Source organism: Trachemys scripta, chromosome 6 (genome assembly GCF_013100865.1).
Source record: "Trachemys scripta elegans isolate TJP31775 chromosome 6, CAS_Tse_1.0, whole genome shotgun sequence".
In the NCBI taxonomy this organism is placed as follows: domain Eukaryota; kingdom Metazoa; phylum Chordata; order Testudines; family Emydidae; genus Trachemys; species Trachemys scripta.
Genome location: NC_048303.1, coordinates 31997016 through 32012848, shown reverse-complemented (window position 1 = coordinate 32012848; position 15833 = coordinate 31997016). Strand labels below are relative to the sequence as shown.

Genomic DNA, 15833 nt, shown 5'->3' with positions numbered 1-15833 from the left:
ACAAAGATTGCCCTGAGCTCTAGCCAAATTATGCTGTGCTTGCTCTACTGTTTGGACCAGATCCCTTAGACAGTTCTTGTTCCTGTGTGAGTGCCCCATGCCTCCAGGCTTGCATCTCCGATCATTGTCCTGACTGGTTTGCCTATTCGAAAGCCTGACTTTAATCTACTTGGACTCAATCACCATTTGAATGACTTGAGAATCCTCCTGGCAAGAGATACCTATCTCTTATTCATGCCTCAGCAAAGGTAAGAGAGTTTGTATAAAGCATAAACAACGAGGTGTCCTTGTGGCACTTCAGAGACTAACACATTTATTTGAGCATAAACTTTCGTGGGCTAGAACACACTTCATCAGATGCATGGAGTAGAAAATACAGGAGCAGGTATAAATATATGAAAAGATGTGAGTTGCCTTACCAAGTGTGAGGTCAGTCTAACGAGACAAATCAATTAACAGCAGGATACCAAGGGAGGAAAAATACTTTTGAAGTGGTAATAAGAGTGGCCCATTTCAGACAGTTGAAAAGAAGGTGTGAGTAACAGTAGGGGGAAATTAGTATTGGGGAAATTAGTTTTAGGTTTTGTAATGACCCAACCACTCCCAGTCTTTATTCAGGCCTAATCGGATGGTGTCCAGTTTGCAAATTAATTCCAGTTCTGCAGTTTCACGTTGGAGTCTGTTTTTGAACTTTTTTTGTTGAAGAATTGCCACTTTTAGGTCTTATTGAGTGATCAGGGAGATTGAAGTGTTCTACTGGTTTTTTAATGTTATGATTCCCGATGTCAGATTTGTGTCCATTTATTATTTTGCGTAGAGACTGTCCAGTTTGGCCAATGTACATGGCAGAGGGGCATTGCTGACACATGATGGTATATATCACATTGGTAGATGTGCAGGTGAACGAGCACCCCCATGATGGTGTGGCTGATGTGGTCAGATCTTATGATGGTGTCCCTTGAATAGATATGTGGACAGAATTGAAACCGGAGTTTGCTGCAGGGTTTGGTTCCTGGGTTGGTGTTTTTGTTGCGTGGTGTGTAGTTGCTGGTGAGTATTTGCTTCAGGTTGGGGGAGCTATCTGTAAGCGAGGATTGGCCTGTCCCCCAGGTGTGTGAGAGTGAGGGATCATCCTTCAGGAGAGGTTGTAGATCCTCGATGATGCGCTGGAGAGGTTTTAGTTGGGGACTGTAGGTGACAGCTAGTGGCGTTCTGTTACTTTCTTTGTTGGTCTTGTAGTAGGTGACGTCTGGGTACCCTTCTGGCTCTGTCAATCTGTTTCTTCACTTCACCCAGGTGGGTATTGTAGTTTTAAGAACGCTTGATAGAGATCCTGTAGGTATTTGTCTCTGTCTGAGGGATCGGAGCAAATGCGGTTGTATCTTAGAGCTTGGCTGTAGACAATGGATCATGTGATGTGGTCTGGATGAAAGCTGGAGGCATGTAAGTCAGTAGGTTTCTGGTATAGGGTGGTGTTTATGCAACCATCGCTTATTAACACTGTAGTGTCTAGGAAGTGGACCTCTTGTGTGGACTGGTCCAGGCTGAGGTTGACGGTGGGGTGGAAATTGTTGAAATCATGGTGGAATTCCTCAAGGGCCTCCTTCCCATGGGTCCAGATGATGAAGATGTCATCAATGTAGCACAAAGTAGAGTAGGGACATAAGGGGACGAGAGCTGAGGAAGCATTGTTCTAAGTCAGCCATAAAAATGTTGGCATACTGTGGGTACCAATAGCAGTCCCGCTGACTTGAAGGTATAAATTGTCTCCAAATCTGAAATAGTTATGGGTGAGGACAAAGTCACAAAGTTCAGCCACCAGGTTTGCCGTGATGCTATCGGGGATGCTATTCCTGATGGCTTGTAGTCCATCTTTATGTGGAATGTTCGTGTAGAGAGCTTCTACATCCATAGTGGCTAGGATGGTATTTTCTGGAAAATCACCAAAGGATTGTAGTTTCCTCAGGAAGTCAATGGTGTCTCGAAGATAGCTGTGAGTGCTGGTAGCGTAGGGCCTGAGGAGAGAGTCTACATAGCCAGATAATATTTATACTTGCTTCTGTATTTTCCATTCCATGTATCTGATTAAGTGGGTTCTAGCTTATGCCCAAATAAATGTGTTAGTCTCTAAGGTGCCACAAGGACTCCTCGTTGTTTTTGCTGATACAGACTAACACGGCTACCATTCTGAAACTTGTATAAGGCATGCAAAGGAATCCACATACTGCAATATTTGGGATGGCAGACACTGCACTGAAATACAAACCAAAAATGTTTTTGATTGCTTTTACAGAAATAGTTAACAAATCTTAATGTTAGATGGAGGGGAAATATTTGCTAAAGCTAACAAAACCTATGTTTTTGTTGTACTAGCTCAAAGTCTTGCATTAGCACATACAGTACTGCTGCTTTAAAGAGAGATCTGCAAATGAGGAAGAGAAACAATGGGCTTGTAATTTTTTTTGCTTGTTAACGTTCTCTGATTTTTAGTTTGTTTCTAAATAAGAAATTAAGGTAATCTGCCCTGGGACACACTATAATGACTGGAGAACCTCACAAGAGTCAAGAGAACTAAATTTCAGCAATTGCTTAAAATTCTTGGTTTGTTTTTTTAATAAGTATTTAACTTCAATTACTAACACATTTTGGATACAGGATACGCTTTTGTAAAGAGTAAAGAGTTAGAGCTCAAAATAAACATACTTCAAAACCCCCAGAGGTCAATTAGCAAAAATAGGAAGTTTAGACATGGCATTGCTGATATTTCTAAGATAAAAAACAAGCAAAAAGAAAAAGTTAAGAACCTTTCAGCTTTTCATTTTGCATCATAAAGAGGCAAAAAGGCACCATTTTAGTTTTTAATAGACCCTTTGGATGTCAATTTTACAGGTTGTTTTTGTAGAGGTGTTGGTATCCTGGTCAAATTCTCACTTGAGTAATTATGTTCTATCTAAATTCTCACAGAAATTTCAGCTAAATATACCACTCTTCACTTCATGTCATAAACTACCGTATAATTATCAAACAGTTGTGTTCTACATCACAGGCTGTCTTTCAATGGTAAATGGGGTGGTTCCTGTACCATGTGTTCAAATACTATGAAAATAACTTTTGATTCCTTCAATTAGTACTAAATAAATAGGTTTATAAACATTAGAAATTCCTACCTAGTTAAATGTAAAAATTTTTCAAAATGCTCATTACAATTATTGTGGCACTAATCTTGCAAACATTTATGTACAAGAGGATGACTCCTCTGTATGATGTTAAGTATGTGTGTAGCTGTTTGCATGAAAAAGCTTGATAAGCAGCCAGTATTCAACTATGAAGATAAATGTAGCTCTTTTCTAGTTTTTGCTCTTGCAAATTCTTAATCACTAACAGCACATACAAAAATGTGGGGAAATTTTTATTCTCAATTTACTGCATTTGTTTTTCCAGTAAATTAAGACGTTTCAGCTAAATATGTACAACAGATTTTTGTATCAACTGGGTTAACTGTTTGAATTTCACATCCTTTGACTAAAAGAAACAAAGTTGAGTAACCAGATTTCCCCTTGATGTTTTAAGTCACTGAATAACTATATTTAGTGACAAAAAGGCATTTAAGAGCTACAATAAGATTAAGAGTTAATGACATGCCAGAATCAATTGCCAATTTTATAGTAGTAAATTCTTTGCTTCAGTCTTCACGGCTGAGGATGTTAGGGAGATTCCCAAACCTGAGCCGGCTTTTGTAGGTGACAAATCTGAGGAACTGTCACAGATTGAAGTGTCACTAGAGGAGGTTTTGGAATTAATTGATAAACTTAACATTAACAAGTCACCGGAACCAAATGGCATTCACCCAAGAGTTCTGAAAGAACTCAAATGTGAAATTGCGGAACTATTAACTAGGGTTTGTAACCTGTCCGTTAAATCGGCTTCTATACCCAAAGACTGGAAGATAGCTAATGTAACGCCAATATTTAAAAAAGGCTCTAGAGGTGATCCCGGCAATTACAGACTGGTAAGTCTAATGTCGGTACCGGGCAAATTAGTCGAAACAATAGTAAAGAATAAAATTGTCAGACACATAGAAGAACATAAATTGTTGGGCAAAAGTCAACATGGTTTCTCTAAAGGGAAATTGTGTCTTACTAATCTATTAGAGTTCTTTGAAGGGGTCAACAAACATGTGGACAAGGGGGATCCAGTGGACATAGTGTACTTAGATTTCTAGAAAGCCTTTAGACCGACAACCCCCCAACCTAAAGCAAATACTCACCAGCAACCACACATCACTGAACAAAACCACTAACCCAGGAACCTATCCTTGTAACAAACCCCGATGCCAACTCTGTCCACATATCTATTCAAGTGACATCATTATAGGACCTAATCACATCAGCCATACCATCAGGGGCTCATTCACCTGCACATCTACCAATGTGATATATGCCATCATGTGCAAGCAATGCCCCTCTGCCATGTACATTGGCCAAACCGGACAGTCTCTACGCAAAAGAATTAATGGACACAAATCTGACATCAGGAATCAAAATACTCAAAAACCAGTGGGAGAACACTTTAACCTGTCTGGTCATTCAGTGACAGACCTGCGGGTGGCTATATTACAACAGAAAAACTTCAAAAACAGACTCCAACGAGAGACTGCTGAGCTAGAATTGATATGCAAACTAGACACAATCAACTCCTGTTTGAATAAGGACTGGGAATGGCTGAGCCATTACAAACATTGAATCTATCTCCCCTTGTAAGTATTCTCACACTTCTTATCAAACTGTCTGTACTGGGCTAGCTTGATTATCACTTCAAAAGTTTTTTTTCTCTTAATTAATTGGCCTCTCAGAGTTGGTAAGACAACTCCCACCTGTTTATGCTCTCTGTATGTGTGTATATATATCTCCTCAATATATGTTCCATTCTATATGCATCCGAAGAAGTGGGCTGTAGTCCACGAAAGCTTATGCTCTAATAAATTTGTTAGTCTCTAAGGTGCCACAAGTACTCCTGTTCTTCTTTTTTAGAAATCTAAGTACACTATGTCCACACTATGTCCCTCACCAAAGGCTCTTACATAAATTAAGTTGTCATGGGATAAAAGGGAAGGTCCTTTCATGGATTGAGAACTAGTTAAAAGACAGGGAACAAAGGGTAGGAATTAATTGTAAATTCTCAGAATGGAGAGGGGTAACTAGTGGTGTTCCCCAAGGGTCAGTCCTAGGACCAATCCTATTCAACTTATTCATAAATGATCTGGAGAAAGGGGTAAAAAGTGAGGTGGCAAAGTTTGCAGATGATACTAAACTGCTCAAGATAGTTAAGACCAAAGCAAACTGTGAAGAACTTCAAAAAGATCTCACAAAACTAAGTGATAGGGCAACAAAATGGCAAATGAAATTTAATGTGGATAAATGAAAAGTAATGCACATTGGAAAAAATAACCCCAACTATACATACAATATGATGGGGGCTAATTTAGCTACAACAAGTCAGGAAAAAGATCTTGGAGTCATTGTGGATAGTTCTCTGAAGATGTCCACGCAGTGTGCAGAGGCAGTCAAAAAAGCAAACAGGATGTTAGGAATCATTAAAAAGGGGATAGAGAATAAGACGGAGAATATATTATTGCCCTTATATAAATCAATGGTACACCCACATCTTGAATACTGCGTACAGATGTGGTCTCCTCATCTCAAAAAAGATATACTGGTACTAGAAATGATTCAGAGAAGGGCAACTAAAATGATTAAGGGTTTGGAGAGGGTCCCATATGAAGAGAGATTAAAGAGGCTAGGACTTTTCAGCTTGGAAAAGAGGAGACTAAGGGGGGATATGACAGAGGTATATAAAATTATGAGTGATGTGGAGAAAGTAGATAAGGAAAAGTTATTTACTTATTCCCATAATACAAGAACTAGGGGTCACCAAATGAAATTAATAGGCAGCAGGTTTAAAACAAATAAAAGGAAGTTCTTCTTCACACAGCACACAATCAACTTGTTGAACTCCTTACCTGAAGAGGTTGTGAAGGCTAGGACTATAACAGCGTTTAAAAGAGAACTGGATAAATTCATGGAGGTTAAGTCCATTAATGGCTATTAGCCATGATGGGTAAGGAATGGTGTCCCTAGACTCTGTTTGTCAGAGGGTTGAGATGGATGGCAGGAGAGAGATCACTTGATCATTACCTGTTAGGTTCATTCCGTCTGGGGCACCTGGCATTGCCCACTGTCAGTAGACAGGATACTGGGCTAGATGGACCTTTGGTCTGACCCAGTACGGCCACTCTTATGTTCTTAGGAGTAGTTCAAAAATATGCAGCTATATAAAGGGGGTTGTGAGAGAGAGATTAAATATAAAACAGAAGGAGCAACGCCACCTGCAGGAGACAGCTTTTGTACCTACTGCTCCAGGCATAAAGTGTTAATTGGATTCCCTACCTCAAAAAGCCACCCCAAATAATCAGAAAGTAATGCCTAACAGCCAGCCCAAGGAACTCCAGATGCTCGGCTCTCCCTGTGCAGGATATACACAATCCTCACTGAAGTTCTAGGAGTGGGAGAATTTGACCTCCCATACCTTGGAAACAGTTTCAGAAGCATGAATCAAAGAAGCGTATGGAGATTATGAATGTCGACAAAAGTTAGTTCAAGACTTTCAGCAACCCCACGAAATGTGGTAGGTGGACGCTGACACCAAAGATGACAAACCAGCTCATGCAGAGGATGACCTCTGCTGGCAGCATATGCCCTTCTTCATCTGGGAATCAAATTACTCATTCTGCACAGGTCTTTGATTAAGTATTGCAAAAATAAATAAATAAATAAATAAATAAAAAAGCAGCGCCATGGCTGGTACCTGAACATGGGAACGGTCATACTGGATCAAACCCATAGTCCTAGTCAAGTACCCTCTCTCTAAGAATGGCCAGCATGCTTCAGAAGAAGGTGCAAACAACTCTGTTAAAGACTGCCTTAAGCACTGAAGAATGAAGTTTAATAGCCAATTAAAATCTATTTTTATTATTACAGGCTGGGCTGCTAGTACGCAGCCTGACACTTCCCATTATAAAACTCTATTTTCAATTGGTTATACCTCTGCCAAACTTTAACTGTTCGGGCTGAAATTTTACATGCTAGTTATCTACCTCAGACTGAATTATTCTGGAAAATTTCAGCCAAAACAGTTTAGCAATTTCTGAGAACGAGGTTAGAGATACGTCATTGTTTTGCACGTTACAAAATTGTTTAGAGATCTTCTTTGAACAGCTCTAGTGTCCCCATACTTTGGATCAGGGACTTGATATTTTGCAGGGAAGTGGCCTTTCATAGATTCTAGGACTGGAAGGGACCTCAAGAGGTCATCGAGTCCAGTCCCCTGCCCTCATGGCAGGACCAAATACTGTCTAGACCATCCCTGATAGACATTTATCTAACCTACTCTTAAATATCTCCAGAGATGGAGATTCCACAACCTCCCTAGGCAATTTATTCCAGTGTTTAACCATCCTGACAGTTAGGAACTTTTTCCTAATGTCCAACCTAAACCTCCCTTGCTGCAGTTTAAGCCCATTGCTTCTTGTTCTATCCTTAGAGGCTAAGGTGAACAAGTTTTCTCCCTCCTCCTTATGACATCCTTTTAGATACCTGAAAACTGCTATCATGTCCCCTCTCAGTCGTCTCTTTTCCAAACTAAACAAACCCAATTTTTTCAGCCTTCCTTCATAGGTCATGTTCTCAAGACCTTTAATCATTCTTGTTGCTCTTCTCTGGACCCTCTCCAATTTGTATCAGGGATGTGCCTTGTGCTGCCTCTGTCAAAATTCTGCCCAATTGGCCTGTAGCAAGGAGTAGGGTTGACAACTTTCTACTTGCACAAAACTGAACACCCTTGCCCCGCCCTTCCTCCGAGGCCCCACTCCATGCTCACTCCATCCCCCCTCCCTGTTGCTCACTCTCCCTACCCTCACTTACTCATTTTCAACAGGCTGGTTCAGGGGTTTGGGGTGCAGGGAAAAAAAATCAGGAAACTAGTTGTGTGTTGAACAAGTATGAGAGTTTGTTTACCTCTTCTAATCTATGAATAAGAATGAGGTGTGACAGGATGAGATCTACAATTTTTAAAATCTTTGAAGGACGTGGTGAATTGAACTGATTTCTGGTCACTAGTTACAGATAATACTTCCTTCATTTAATAAATCTGTTAATTTTAAATGCAAAACATATTTTGATAACTTCCTTTTTTTAATATAGCACATTTAAGATTATTTTTATTAGTTAAATAAAAAACTATTTTTAAAAGCTTGCTGTGCATTTTTAATTGAATTCCAATTTCCGTCCAAATGTACTTTGACAAAACATCACAAATAAAATATTAAATCAGAGTGCATAAGAGATATGTCAGTCACTATTTTCTAACATAAGAAATGTAAAAATTAAGAATCTGAATAATTTTAAACTATATAGCTGCTTAAATAAATGTATACAGAACAAACATAATGTACCCTGGTCATCAAGAAGTACCACCTACTTTAGTTTAAAGGCTATATTTAGTTGCAAATCAACATGTTTCAGTGGCTATACCCACCAGTGAGAATCAACCAATCTTTCGGAAGATAACTAAAAAGTACAAATGCAAAACAAGATTAAAATTATTTAAATTAAGATTTCCAGTTTGCTGATTTAAATCAATGATTTAACTCAGTCCACTCTGCCTGACACTGATGATGCTCAGGGCCGTCCAAAGGATTCAGGGGGCCTGGGACAAAACAATTTCAGGGGCACCTTCCATAAAAAAAAGTTGCAATACTATAGTAACATGTATTTGGAAATGTAAAAAAAACTAGTGAAATACATTAAAAAATTAATTTGTAATAATTTGAAAATACACTAAATACATTATTTAAAAACATTAAATGCTTTAATGGTATGTATACATTTACAATTACATAATGGGCTGTTGCTGGGTGATGGTGATGGTTGGTGCCAATGGGATGTCGCTGCCTGGGGGTGGTGCTACTGTTGCCCAGGGCATTTCCTAATATCTAATCTAGGTCTCCCTTGCCGCAGATTAAACCCATTACTTTGTGTCGTACCTTCAGTGGATATGGAAAACAACTGATCACTGTTCTCTTTATAACAGCCCTTAACATATTTGAAGATTTAGTCTTCTCTTGGGCTTCTTTTCTCGAAACTAAACATGCCCAGTGTTTTTTGTTTTTTTTTAAGCTTCTCCTCATAGGTCAGGTTTTCTACATAACATTGGTCATGCTACCAAAATGTGTCATGAAACTCTTATCTTCATTGTTTCTTCTCCTTTATCTATGAGAAGGAACAATATTGCTGAAAAAGAGAGTCTTACGAGTATGTCCACACTGCAATTAGACACCTGTGGCTGGCCTGTTTCAGCCAACTTGGGCTAAGGAGCTGTTTAATTATGGTGCAGGCTTGGGCTGTAGGACCCTGCAAGATGGGAAGATACCAGAGTTTAGGCTACAGCCTGAGCCAAGCAAGCTGACATGGGCCAGCTGTGGGTTTTTAATTGCAGCGAAGACTTACCTTAAATGACTTAAATGACGTGTGGATTTGATGTCAGTGTTCAAGGGGTGCTTGATCTTGGAGCTAACCCCTTCTTACTCACTGGGTTGAACCACATGTTCAAAGGACAGTTTAGTATGACCCTCAGCATTGGAGTCTGTCCCATAAGATGCTTTAATTAAATCCTTGCACATCATGCTTCCTTCGAGCATGAAACCCACCTGGCACCGAGTAGCTGGCTATAGATTGAAACAGGAACGTAGTCATGAACTCTTTTAGGCAATCTGCCTCAGGAGACAACACCCACGTAGCCAACTCTAAAAGGAAAGTTTAAGGATATTTTACTAGGTTCTTCATGTGGTGTTTGTGAAAGCCTTATATACAAGCATCAACTTATTATGTGTTCCTCCCCTAGGCAAAGCAGCACCAAATATGTTTTTCTGCTCTAGACACTATATCATTATAGAAATGAGTTATCTGGATGATCCACAACAGCCAGAAGCAGCTCAGTGGAATCATAAGCAAAACCAAAATGCCCTAAGCAGCAAACATCTGGCAAAAAGCCTACACTACATCAAACTATAGCAATTAAATTTTTTAGAAAAATGGTGCTCAAAAAGAGACTGACAATTAGTGACAGAGCTGAATTTCAACTTTTACTGATATAGGCAGTGAAAAAAATGAATAGTTGCTTGAGCTGCAACCTTCTTATATAGCCTCTGGTCAGAACCGAAGATATAATCAGGCTGCTCAGCACCAAAGGAGACTGCTATCTATTCTAGACTGTTCTGAACTCATGCAAGCATCACTTCCAGCAAAGATCAGTTACTTTTCCACACCGGACATCCTAGAGATTTAACAGAAACACCACTATTCATAAGATAAGTTTAACTTATTGTAGCTGTACAACAGGGATTTCTCTTTAAGCGAATGCATCCTCCCTCCCTCTCTAAAGATTAAAGGAGGCTATAATGAAATAGGAAGTTACTAAGCAAAGTACAAGTAACACTTTTTCCTGTTTGGACCCAAAGACAGTTAAAAAAATAAAAGGAAAGACAAAAGAGAGAGAGAGAGTACCACCTCCAGTAGGAACATCTGGGCCCCTGGGGAGCAGAGGGTATTTATGAAACAAAATCCCGCAGTGCAGAGATGCTGTGTCTTGGGGGGTTGGGCATTTAGGAAACTAGAATTGTCCTCCATATGTGATGGATGCTATGCCTTAGGAAACAAACACAACACAACTAGCATGTATACATCATCTTTCATCCCAAAGAGATTACAGAGTTAAATAACGGGAAGAGAGAAATCCAGAGTTCTTCGAAAGATTTTCAGGTGAGATTTGGAGAAGTGACAAAGTGTCAGTGCGGTGACAAGACAAAGAGGTTCTTCCCCAGGACAGGAGCTAGAGCTACAGCCCGTGTGCCCACAGTGTTACAGGAGCACGGTAGACTGGTACTGGACAGAATGAAAGAGAGGGAAAGAAGCAGAGAAAGAACAGGGCAGGCGAAGTCTTTGAAGCAAGCGCACAAGCATACTCCACAAATGACACTCAGACCTTATAAAGGTCACAGTCCCCCTGCATCCCTCCAACTCACCCGAGACACGCCGCCTCTGAGTGGATCCCAGCCCCCTCTGCATCTCTCCAACTCACCCAGACTCCCCGCCTCTGAGTGGATCCCAGCCGCCCCCTCTCCCCCCCGTGCGTCTCTCCAACTCACCCGAGACAAGCCGCCTCCGAGTGGATCGCAGCCCCCGTGCGTCCCTCCAACCCACTCGAGACACGCCGCCTCTAAGTGGATCCCAGCCCCCGTACATCCCTCCAACCCACCCGAGACACGCCGCCCCTGAATGGATCACATCACCCCCGTGCATCCCTCCAACCCACCCGAGACACGCCGCCCCTGAATGGATCACAGCACCCCCGTGCATCTCTCCAACCCGCCCACAGCTCACAAACCTGCCGAGCCCCGCAACAAGCACCAGCCTCGCCCCCCGAGACGCGCCCCGGGCACCTACCCGCCGCGCAGGGTGACGGGCGGGGCCCTCTCACCTGCTGCTAACGGACAGGGAGCTGGCCCTGCGCGGGAGAGACAGCGCCCCTCGCCCGCGGCGCCGCCCAGTCCCGCACCGCTCCTCAGCTCGGCGCCCCCTTCGCGGCCCCCGGCTCCCGCCCGCTCAGGGCCGCCCAGGACAGCGCCCAGCCGTAGGGCTGCGGGGGTAGCGCTGGCCCCTGGGCGGAGGCGGTGATATGCCGCCGTCGGGGGAGGGGCAGGACCCGCTGCCGGGAGAGAGACCCGAAGAGCTGGAAGGGCCCAGGCAGATGCCAACAGATCAAGAGACATGAAACAATTGCGGGGGGGCGGGGGTGTCTTCTCCCCAGGGCGCTTTGCTCCACGCGCAGGACCAGACGCTTAAGTCCAGGCGAGCTGAGATTGCCGTGGCCCCTCGCCGTGCGACCCCAGGCGCGGGGCTTCCCCCACACCGCCACAGACCCTCCCTCCGCTTCAGAAAACGATCAGGAGAGGGGGCACTGCCAGGGCCCTTCCCCCTGTCCATAGGCTGGTATCTCGGGGGTAGGTCGGGGAGGAGGGCAGAGTATGGACTAGGTAGTTAAGGCATCAACTCTGTAAACCAGAAACGACCAAAAAGCGAGTCTAAGTTTAAATTGTTTTACAATAAAACCCTCCATTTTATGAACTGAGAACTTCAGTTAATAAAATTGACATTTCAAACTTACAGTAGGTACAGCACAAGTTGCAGGATGCTTTCTTCCCTTTGTCAAACTAGTGCAGAGATTTCAAATGCATTGAAAGAACTAGAATGTGAAAGGATGTTAAGCTATTCTTCCTCAGTATCACTGTGTGATTTCCCCACCACCATGCCTCAGGGGAAAATGATTCATACGAGTCGTTCAGAGGCGTTGTGGTGATAAAATTGAGGTTGTATTATATTTTTTTAGAAGGCTTATGCCCTAATCTACGAAAATGATCCATCCTTCAGCATCACAAAACGATAGAAGGCATAATATGACTGAAGCAGGGCTACAAAAGAGGGGAGCAAGGACTATACTTGCAAGGATGTAGATACCCTTACCCTTTTTAATCCAAGCGTTTAGCACGGGTTCAAGGCCCTGTGGAGTGGTTCTATTAGGAGGAGAAACTGATAGAATGAGGTACCTTTAATGCAATCCTGCTTATTTACCAGGACAGTTAATTGTTCAATGAAACTGAGGATCCAGAAGCCTATCTCTACACAACAGCACTAACACTAGCCTACTGAACCCTCAGAGTAATTGACCTATTCAACCATCCCATGAGATTGTCACATGGTGGGGTTTTTGTCACTTCCAAGAATCACAACCTGCTGAAACACTCTAGATTCAAAGTTTCTCCCTTGATTTGTGTGTTTAACTCACCCAGTAGGAGGGACCCCAACGCTGATGAAGAATTCCTTCACTAGAACCACTACTACTTTCATAGACACTTGGTTTCTTAGGAGGCAAACTTCAATTCCTTTTGTGAAATCAGTAGGAACTAGCAAATATTCATTGTCATCCTCGCTCTCAGGAAGAAGCCCAAGCACATAAATAGCAATGCACTGCACCAGTGCACCCACAACATATGGCTGCCGTTGGGCTCTTCCTGTTTTAGGGGAACCCTTCTTTGTAATTTAAGCATCACATTGGTGCAGGAAATTAATCTCTACATCCTGACAGCATTGCCCCAGTAGAAATTCTCCCTTCGCTTGGCTAAAGCTTTTGAAACCTCAGAACTTTCCTTTTCCTGTTACAAGCTGCTGTTCCCCTCCTCTCCCCCCCCATATAATATTTCATCTTTAAAGTCCAAACTTTCCCACTGTGACCAGAAAGCTTTTATTTTATTTAAGGTGATGTTACCTTCTAAGATGGTTGCAGTTGTTAAATGATTTTCCAATCACAGAGTATGCTGATATCAGGTTCCTCCCTGTGGGAAGCTTTTAGCTGCTCAACAGTCCATTCCTGCAACCTCCACATGCACTGTTCCAATGAATGAACCAAGAACATTTGCACTTCTACAAATTACGTAAAGGGAAACCGACATCTCTTCCTGAGTACACACGTTCCTTTGAGCAAACAAATTCCTTGCTCTTTTTATTACAGTAGTATCTGTAATTAGCCTCCTGGCAAAGCAGTCTGGACAAGGCATCAAGCACTATTGTGCTTGTAGTCAGGTCTGTATGCGACAGTGAAATCATAGCACTGCAGTTCTTCCAGTCACCTAATTGCCTTCTATGAGGAGATAACTGGGTCTGTGGATGAGGGGAAAGCAGTGGATGTGTTACTTCTTGACTTTAGCAAAGCTTTTGATACGGTCTCCCACAGTATTCTTGCCAGCAAGTTAAAGTATGGGCTGGATGGACTATAACGTGGATAGAAAGCTGGCTAGATAGTCGGGCTCAACGGGTAGTGATCAATGGCTCCATGTCTAGTTGGCAGCCGGTATCAAGCGGAGTGCCCCAAGGGTTGGATCTGGGGCCAGTTTTGTTCAATATCTTCATTAATGATCTGGAGGATGGCGTAGATTGCACTCTCAGCAAGTTTGCAGATGACACTAAACTGGGAGGAGTGGTAGAGATAGGATACAGAGGGACCCAGACAAATTAGAGGATTGGGCCAAAAGAAATCTGATGAGGTTCAACAAGGACAAGTGCAGAGTCCTGCACTTAGGACGGAAGAATCCCATATACTGTTACAGACTAGGGACCAAATGGCTAGGAAGCAGTTCTGCAGAAGAGGACCTAGGGGTTACAGTGAAAGAAAAGCTGGATATGAGTCAACAGTGTGCCCTTGTCGCCAAAAAGGCTAACGGCATTTTGGGCTATATAAGTAGGGGCATTGCCAGCAGATCGAGGGACGTGATCATTCCCCTCTATTCAGCATTGGTGAGGCCTCATCTGGAGTATTATGTCCAGTTTTGGGCCCCACACCACAAGAAAGATGTGGAAAAATTGGAAAGAGTCCAGCGGAGGGCAACAAAAATGATTAGGGGACTGGAGCACATGACTTATGAGGAGAGGCTGAGGGAACTGGGATTGTTTAGTCTGCAGAAGAGAAGAATGAGGGGGGATTTGATAGCTGCTTTCAACTACCTGAAAGGGGGTTCCAAAGAGGATGGATCTAGACCGGTCTCAGTGGTACCAGACGACAGAACAAGGAGTAATGATCTCAGGTTGCAGTGGAGGAGGTTTAGGTTGGATATTAGGAAAAACTTTTTCACTAGGAGGGTGGTGAAGCACTGGAATGGGTTACCGAGGGAAGTGGTGGAATCTCCTTCCTTAGAGGTTTTTAAGGTCAGGCTTGACAAAGCCCTGGCTGGGATGATTTAGTTGGGAATTGGTCCTGCTTTGAGCAGGGGGTTGGACTAGATGACCTCCTGAGGTCCCTTCCAACCCTGATATTCTATGATTCTTCTGGCAAACAGGCTAGGGACACTCAGCATGGTGTTGCATCCCTCCCCATCCTGGCTAATAGCCACTGATGGACCTATTCTCCAGAAATTTATCTAGTTTTTTTTTTTTAATCCTGTTATAGTTTTGGTCTTCACAGCATCCCCTGGCAAAGAGTTCCACAGGTTGACTTTATGTTGTGTGAAGAAGTACTTCCTTTTGTTTTTTTTTTTAAAACCTGCTGCCTATTAATTTCATTGGGTGACTGCTAGTTCTTGTTATTTAATCCTTCACATAACACATTTCCTTATTCACTTTCTACACACCAGTCAAGATTTTATAGACCTCTATCATATCCCCCCTTAGTCGTCCCTTTTCTAAGCTGAAAATTCCCAGTCATTTTAATTTCTCCTCCTGTTTCATACCCCTAATCATTTTAGTTGCCCATCTCTGTACCTTTTCCAATTCCAATATCTTTTTGGGATGGGGTGACGAGATCTGTACACAGTATTCAAGGTGTGCACATACTATGGATTTATATAGATGATATTTTCTGTCTTATTATCTATCCCTTTCTTAATGATTCCCAACATTGTTAGCTTTTTTGACTGCTGCTGCCCATTGAGTGGATGTTTTCAGAGAACTATCCACAATGACTCCAAGATCTCTTTTTTGAGTGTTAACAGCTAATTCAGACTCCATCATTTTGTATGTATAGTTGAGATTGTTTTCCAATGTGCATTACTTTGCATTTATCAACATTGAATTTCATCTGCCATTTTGTTGCCCAGTCACCCAGTTTTGTGAGATCCCTTTGTAACTCTTTGCAGTCTGCCTGGGACTTAACTATCTTGAATAGTGGTTTGA

General features: G+C 42.3%; 1 protein-coding gene across 1 annotated transcript in view; it reads right to left on the bottom strand.

Annotated features, from left to right (window-relative positions):
• IL31RA (interleukin 31 receptor A) overlaps positions 1-13621 on the bottom strand; it is a 77743-nt gene extending 64122 nt beyond the window's left edge. Inside the window, 1 exon segment of the mRNA XM_034773225.1 lies at positions 13438-13621. The gene's annotated coding sequence lies outside the window, so the exon portion shown is untranslated.
• Between the last annotated feature and the right edge of the window lie 2212 nt (positions 13622-15833).